The sequence below is a fragment of the Bufo bufo genome (assembly GCF_905171765.1).
Source record: "Bufo bufo chromosome 8 unlocalized genomic scaffold, aBufBuf1.1 SUPER_8_unloc_2, whole genome shotgun sequence".
NCBI lineage: Eukaryota > Metazoa > Chordata > Amphibia > Anura > Bufonidae > Bufo > Bufo bufo.
In genome coordinates this window covers 254668-262061 of record NW_024400010.1, presented here as the reverse complement: position 1 = coordinate 262061, position 7394 = coordinate 254668, and the positions used below count along the sequence as shown (strand labels likewise).

Sequence of the window (7394 nt, the reverse complement as noted above, 5' to 3'; positions counted from 1 at the left end):
CCCGGCAGTGTACCCTGTATTATGTGCCCTGTAGTGCTCCGAGCTGTATTATAATGCCCCGGCAGTGTACCCTGTATTATGTGCCCTGTAGTGCTCCGACCTGTATTATAATGCCCCCGGCAGTGTACCCTGTATTATGTGCCCTGTAGTGCTCCGAGCTGTATTAGAATGCCCCGGCAGTGTACCCTGTATTATGTGCCCTGTAGTGCTCCGACCTGTATTATAATGCCCCCGGCAGTGTACCCTGTATTATGTGCCCTGTAGTGCTCCGAGCTGTATTATAATGCCCCCGGCAGTGTACCCTGTATTATGTGCCCTGTAGTGCTCCGAGCTGTATTATAATGCCCCCTGCAGTGTACCCTGTATTATGTGCCCTGTAGTGCTCCGAGCTGTATTAGAATGCCCCGGCAGTGTACCCTGTATTATGTGCCCTGTAGTGCTCCGAGCTGTATTATAATGCCCCCGGCAGTGTACCCTGTATTATGTGCCCTGTAGTGCTCCGAGCTGTATTATAATGCCCCCGGCAGTGTACCCTGTATTATGTGCCCTGTAGTGCTCCGAGCTGTATTATAATGCCCCCGGCAGTGTACCCTGTATTATGTGCCCTGTAGTGCTCCGAGCTGTATTATAATGCCCCCGGCAGTGTACCCTGTATTATGTGCCCTGTAGTGCTCCGAGCTGTATTATAATGCCCCCGGCAGTGTACCCTGTATTATGTGCCCTGTAGTGCTCCGAGCTGTATTATAATGCCCCCGGCAGTGTACCCTGTATTATGTGCCCTGTAGTGCTCCGACCTGTATTATAATGCGCCCGGCAGTGTACCCTGTATTATGTGCCCTGTAGTGCTCCGAGCTGTATTAGAATGCCCCGGCAGTGTACCCTGTATTATGTGCCCTGTAGTGCTCCGAGCTGTATTATAATGCCCCCGGCAGTGTACCCTGTATTATGTGCCCTGTAGTGCTCCGACCTGTATTATAATGCGCCCGGCAGTGTACCCTGTATTATGTGCCCTGTAGTGCTCCGAGCTGTATTAGAATGCCCCGGCAGTGTACCCTGTATTATGTGCCCTGTAGTGCTCCGAGCTGTATTATAATGCCCCCGGCAGTGTACCCTGTATTATGTGCCCTGCAGTGCTCCGACCTGTATTATAATGCCCCGGCAGTGTACCCTGTATTATGTGCCCTGTAGTGCTCCGACCTGTATTATAATGCCCCCGGCAGTGTACCCTGTATTATGTGCCCTGTAGTGCTCCGAGCTGTATTATAATGCCCCCGGCAGTGTACCCTGTATTATGTGCCCTGTAGTGCTCCGAGCTGTATTATAATGCCCCCGGCAGTGTACCCTGTATTATGTGCCCTGTAGTGCTCCGAGCTGTATTATAATGCCCCCGGCAGTGTACCCTGTATTATGTGCCCTGTAGTGCTCCGACCTGTATTATAATGCCCCCGGCAGTGTACCCTGTATTATGTGCCGTGTAGTGCTCCGACCTGTATTATAATGCCCCGGCAGTGTACCCTGTATTATGTGCCCTGCAGTGCTGCGACCTGTATTATAATGCCCCCGGCAGTGTACCCTGTATTATGTGCCCTGTAGTGCTCCGACCTGTATTATAATGCCCCCGGCAGTGTACCCTGTATTATGTGCCGTGTAGTGCTCCGACCTGTATTATAATGCCCCGGCAGTGTACCCTGTATTATGTGCCCTGCAGTGCTGCGACCTGTATTATAATGCCCCCGGCAGTGTACCCTGTATTATGTGCCCCGACCTGTATTATAATGCCTGCCCTATAGTGCCCACTACAGTATAATGCCAATTTCTGTAGTGCCCCCCCCCATATAGCGGTAGTACATAATGCTTTCCCTTTGTAGTATCATGCCTCTCTATATATATTTCCCCTGTATATACAATGTGCTCCCCTCCCTTACTATAATGCCCCCATTTCTAAAATGCTCTCTAGCATAATGCCCCATATATAATGATCTGCCCCTATAGTATTATGACCCCATATATAATGCTCTGCCCCCATAGTATAATGCCCTCACATATAATGCCCCCCATATATAATGATCTGCCCCTATAGTATTATGACCCCATGTATGATGTTCTGCCCCTATAGTATAATGCCCCCCATATATAATGTTCTGCTCCTATAGTATAATGCCCCCCATAGTATAATGCCCCATATATAATGCTCTGCCCCTATAGTATAATGCCCCCCATAGTATAATGACCCATATATAATGCCCGGCCCCTATAGTATAATGCACTGCCCCTGTAGTATAATGCCCCCACATATAATGCCCGGCCCCTATAGTATAATGCCCCCACATATAATGCCCGGCCCCTGTAGTATGATGCCCCCACATATAATGCCCGGCCCCTATAGTATAATGCCCCCACATATAATGCCCGACCCCTGTAGTATAATGCCCCACAGATAATGCCCGGCCCCTGTAGTATAATGCCCCACAGATAATGCCCGGCCCCTGTAGTATAATGCCCGCTCATTTAATGCCCGGCCCCTGTAGTATAATGCCCCCACAGATAATGCCCGGCCCCTGTAGTATAATGCCCCACAGATAATGCCCGGCCCCTGTAGTATAATGCCCCACAGATAATGCCCGGCCCCTGTAGTATAATGCCCCACAGATAATGCCCGGCCCCTGTAGTATAATGCCCCACAGATAATGCCCGGCCCCTGTAGTATAATGCCCCACAGATAATGCCCGGCCCCTGTAGTATAATGCCCCACAGATAATGCCCGGCCCCTGTAGTATAATGCCCCACAGATAATGCCCGGCCCCTGTAGTATAATGCCCCACAGATAATGCCCGGCCCCTGTAGTATAATGCCCGGCCCCTGTAGTATAATGCCCCACAGATAATGCCCGGCCCCTGTAGTATAATGCCCCACAGATAATGCCCTGCCCCTGTAGTATAATGCCCCACAGATAATGCCCGGCCCCTGTAGTATAATGCCCCACAGATAATGCCCGGCCCCCGTAGTATAATGCCCCACAGATAATGCCCGGCCCCTGTAGTATAATGCCCCACAGATAATGCCCGGCCCCTGTAGTATAATGCCCCACAGATAATGCCCGGCCCCTGTAGTATAATGCCCCACAGATAATGCCCGGCCCCTGTAGTATAATGCCCCACAGATAATGCCCTGCCCCTGTAGTATAATGCCCCACAGATAATGCCCGGCCCCTGTAGTATAATGCCCCACAGATAATGCCCGGCCCCTGTAGTATAATGCCCCACAGATAATGCCCGGCCCCTGTAGTATAATGCCCCACAGATAATGCCCGGCCCCTGTAGTATAATGCCCCACAGATAATGCCCGGCCCCTGTAGTATAATGCCCCACAGATAATGCCCTGCCCCTGTAGTATAATGCCCCACAGATAATGCCCGGCCCCTGTAGTATAATGCCCCACAGATAATGCCCGGCCCCCGTAGTATAATGCCCCACAGATAATGCCCGGCCCCTGTAGTATAATGCCCCACAGATAGGCCCCTGTAGTATAATGCCCCACAGATAATGCCCGGACCCTGTAGTATAATGCCCCACAGATAATGCCCGGCCCCTGTAGTATAATGCCCCCACAGATAATGCCCGGCCCCTGTAGTATAATGCCCCACAGATAATGCCCGGCCCCTGTAGTATAATGCCCCACAGATAATGCCCGGCCCCTGTAGTATAATGCCCCACAGATAATGCCCGGCCCCTGTAGTATAATGCCCCACAGATAATGCCCGGCCCCTGTAGTATAATGCCCCACAGATAATGCCCGGCCCCTGTAGTATAATGCCCCACAGATAATGCCCGGCCCCTGTAGTATAATGCCCGGCCCCTGTAGTATAATGCCCCACAGATAATGCCCGGCCCCTGTAGTATAATGCCCCACAGATAATGCCCGGCCCCTGTAGTATAATGCCCCACAGATAATGCCCGGCCCCTGTAGTATAATGCCCCACAGATAATGCCCGGCCCCTGTAGTATAATGCCCCACAGATAATGCCCGGCCCCTGTAGTATAATGCCCCACAGATAATGCCCGGCCCCTGTAGTATAATGCCCGGCCCCTGTAGTATAATGCCCCACAGATAATGCCCGGCCCCTGTAGTATAATGCCCCACAGATAATGCCCGGACCCTGTAGTATAATGCCCCACAGATAATGCCCGGCCCCTGTAGTATAATGCCCCCACAGATAATGCCCGGCCCCTGTAGTATAATGCCCCACAGATAATGCCCGGCCCCTGTAGTATAATGCCCCACAGATAATGCCCGGCCCCTGTAGTATAATGCCCTCTTCCCCCCCTAGTGTCATAGATATATATAAGAACACACCCATTATACTCCCCTGTATCCATCTGCAGGCGGTGGTATTACCATCACCTCAACCTCCTGCACCAGGTGGCGGTGTGATGATGTGGGCATGTGACCGCGGTCTTGTGCCGCCCATCACCTGGGGCACGGCTTCTCAGGCCTGGCGTCACTAAGACACTGCGGCAATTAAGAAATGCTGATGTCGCCGGTAATACCGCGGTATCGGTCTATCACCCAACCTTCAGCACTAACCTCCTTACAGCATACAGTCCCATGTAAGGTACATCACCCCCTGCCTCCAGCATACAGTCCCATGTAAGGTACATCACCCCCTGCCTCCAGCATACAGTCCCATGTAAGGTACATCACCCCCTGCCTCCAGCATACAGTCCCACGTAGGGTACATCACCCCCTGCCTCCAGCATACAGTCCCATGTAAGGTACATCACCCCCTGCCTCCAGCATACAGTCCCATGTAAGGTACATCACCCCCTGCCTCCAGCATACAGTCCCATGTAAGGTACATCACCCCCTGCCTCCAGCATACAGTCCCATGTAAGGTACATCACCCCCTGCCTCCAGCATACAGTCCCATGTAAGGTACATCACCCCCTGCCTCCAGCATACAGTCCCATGTAAGGTACATCACCCCCTGCCTCCAGCATACAGTCCCATGTAAGGTACATCACCCACTGCCTCCAGCATACAGTCCCATGTAAGGTACATCACCCCCTGCCTCCAGCATACAGTCCCATGTAAGGTACATCACCCCCTGCCTCCAGCATACAGTCCCATGTAAGGTACATCACCCCCTGCCTCCAGCATACAGTCCCACGTAAGGTACATCACCCCCTGCCTCCAGCATACAGTCCCATGTAAGGTACATCACCCCCTGCCTCCAGCATACAGTCCCATGTAAGGTACATCACCCCCTGCCTCCAGCATACAGTCCCATGTAAGGTACATCACCCCCTGCCTCCAGCATACAGTCCCATGTAAGGTACATAACCCCCTGCCTCCAGCATACAGTCCCATGTAAGGTACATCACCCCCTGCCTCCAGCATACAGTCCCATGTAAGGTACATCACCCACTGCCTCCAGCATACAGTCCCATGTAAGGTACATCACCCCCTGCCTCCAGCATACAGTCCCATGTAAGGTACATCACCCCCTGCCTCCAGCATACAGTCCCATGTAAGGTACATCACCCCCTGCCTCCAGCATACAGTCCCACGTAAGGTACATCACCCCCTGCCTCCAGCATACAGTCCCATGTAAGGTACATCACCCCCTGCCTCCAGCATACAGTCCCATGTAAGGTACATCACCCCCTGCCTCCAGCATACAGTCCCATGTAAGGTACATAACCCCCTGGACTTCAGTCCCATGTAAATCTCTCATTCCTCCTCCCTTCAGCCCCTAAGACTCCTCCTCCTCCTTCTCCTCCTCCGCACAGCGACCTGCAGTCTCCGCTCCGAGAATCTCCAGCTAATCCCGAGCCCCGCCCCCTGGACGACGAGACTCCGCCTCTTCCGGTGACATCATACCTGCTAGTAGCAACTCCATTCTATCCACTGCCCTGCTGCTTCCGGTGGAGACTGAGAGCAATTGTGCCGGAGGTCGGGCGAGCACCGGGAACACCGGCCGATAACGGGGAGCGCTAGCTGTGCTCTTACCTAGGACTGCAGGTAACAAATGCGTCATCTGTACTCAGAGAGGTATCACTGGTGTTACATAGGACTGCAGGAGACAACTACTACACTATCTGTACTCTGAGAGGTATCACTGTGTTATCTGTGGTGTTACATAGGACTGCAGGAGACATCTACTACATTATCTGTACTCAGAGAGTTATCACTGTGTTATCTGTGGTGTTACATAGGACTGCAGGTGACATCTACTACATTATCTGTACTCAGAGAGCTGTCACTGTGTTATCTGTGGTGTTACATAGGACTGCAGGTGACATCTACTACACTATCTGTACTCTGAGAGGTATCACTGTGTTATCTGTGGTGTTACATAGGACTGCAGGTGACATGTACTACATTATCTGTACTGGGAGAGTTATCACTGTGTTATCTGTGGTGTTACATAGGACTGCAGGTGACATCTACTACATTATCTGTACTCAGAGAGATATCACTGTGTTATCTATGGTGTTACATAGGACTGCAGGTGACATCTCCTACATTATCTGTACTCAGAGAGGTATCACTGGTGTTACATAGGACTGCAGGTGACATCTACTACATTATCTGTACTCAGAGAGTTATCACTGTGTTATCTGTAGTGTTACATAGGACTGCAGGTGACATCTACTACATTATCTGTACTCAGAGAGATATCAGTGTGTTATCTATGGTGTTACATAGGACTGCAGGTGACATCTCCTACATTATCTGTACTCAGAGAGGTATCACTGGTGTTACATAGGACTGCAGGTGACATCTACTACATTATCTGTACTCTGAGAGGTATCACTGTGTTATCTGTAGTGTTACATAGGACTGCAGGTGACATCTACTACATTATCTGTACTCTGAGAGTTATCACTGTGTTATCTGTGGTGTTACATAGGACTGCAGGTGACATCTACTACATTATCTGTACTCTGAGAGGTATCACTGTGTTATCTGTAGTGTTACATAGGACTGCAGGTGACATCTACTACATTATCTGTACTCAGAGAGTTATCACTGTGTTATCTGTGGTGTTACATAGGACTGCAGGTGACATCTACTACATTATCTGTACTCAGAGAGTTATCACTGTGTTATCTGTGGTGTTACATAGGACTGCAGGAGACATCTACTACATTATCTGTACTCAGTTATCACTGTGTTATCTGTGGTGTTACATAGGACTGCAGGTGACATCTTCTACATTATCTGTACTCAGAGAGTTATCACTGTGTTATCTGTGGTGTTACATAGGACTGCAGGGGACATCTACTACATTATCTGTACTCAGAGAGGTATCACTGTGTTATCTGTGGTGTTACATAGGACTGCAGGTGATATCCACTACATTATCTGTACTCAGAGAGTTATCACTGTGT

General features: G+C 50.7%; 1 protein-coding gene across 2 annotated transcripts in view; it reads left to right on the top strand.

Annotated features, from left to right (window-relative positions):
* Positions 1-5889: 5889 nt before the first annotated feature.
* Positions 5890-7394, top strand: part of SYMPK (symplekin) — a 49269-nt gene continuing 47764 nt past the window's right edge. For both annotated transcript variants that reach the window (XM_040413086.1, XM_040413085.1), the window contains exon 1: positions 5890-6021. The gene's annotated coding sequence lies outside the window, so the exon portion shown is untranslated. The remainder of the gene's footprint in view (positions 6022-7394) is intronic.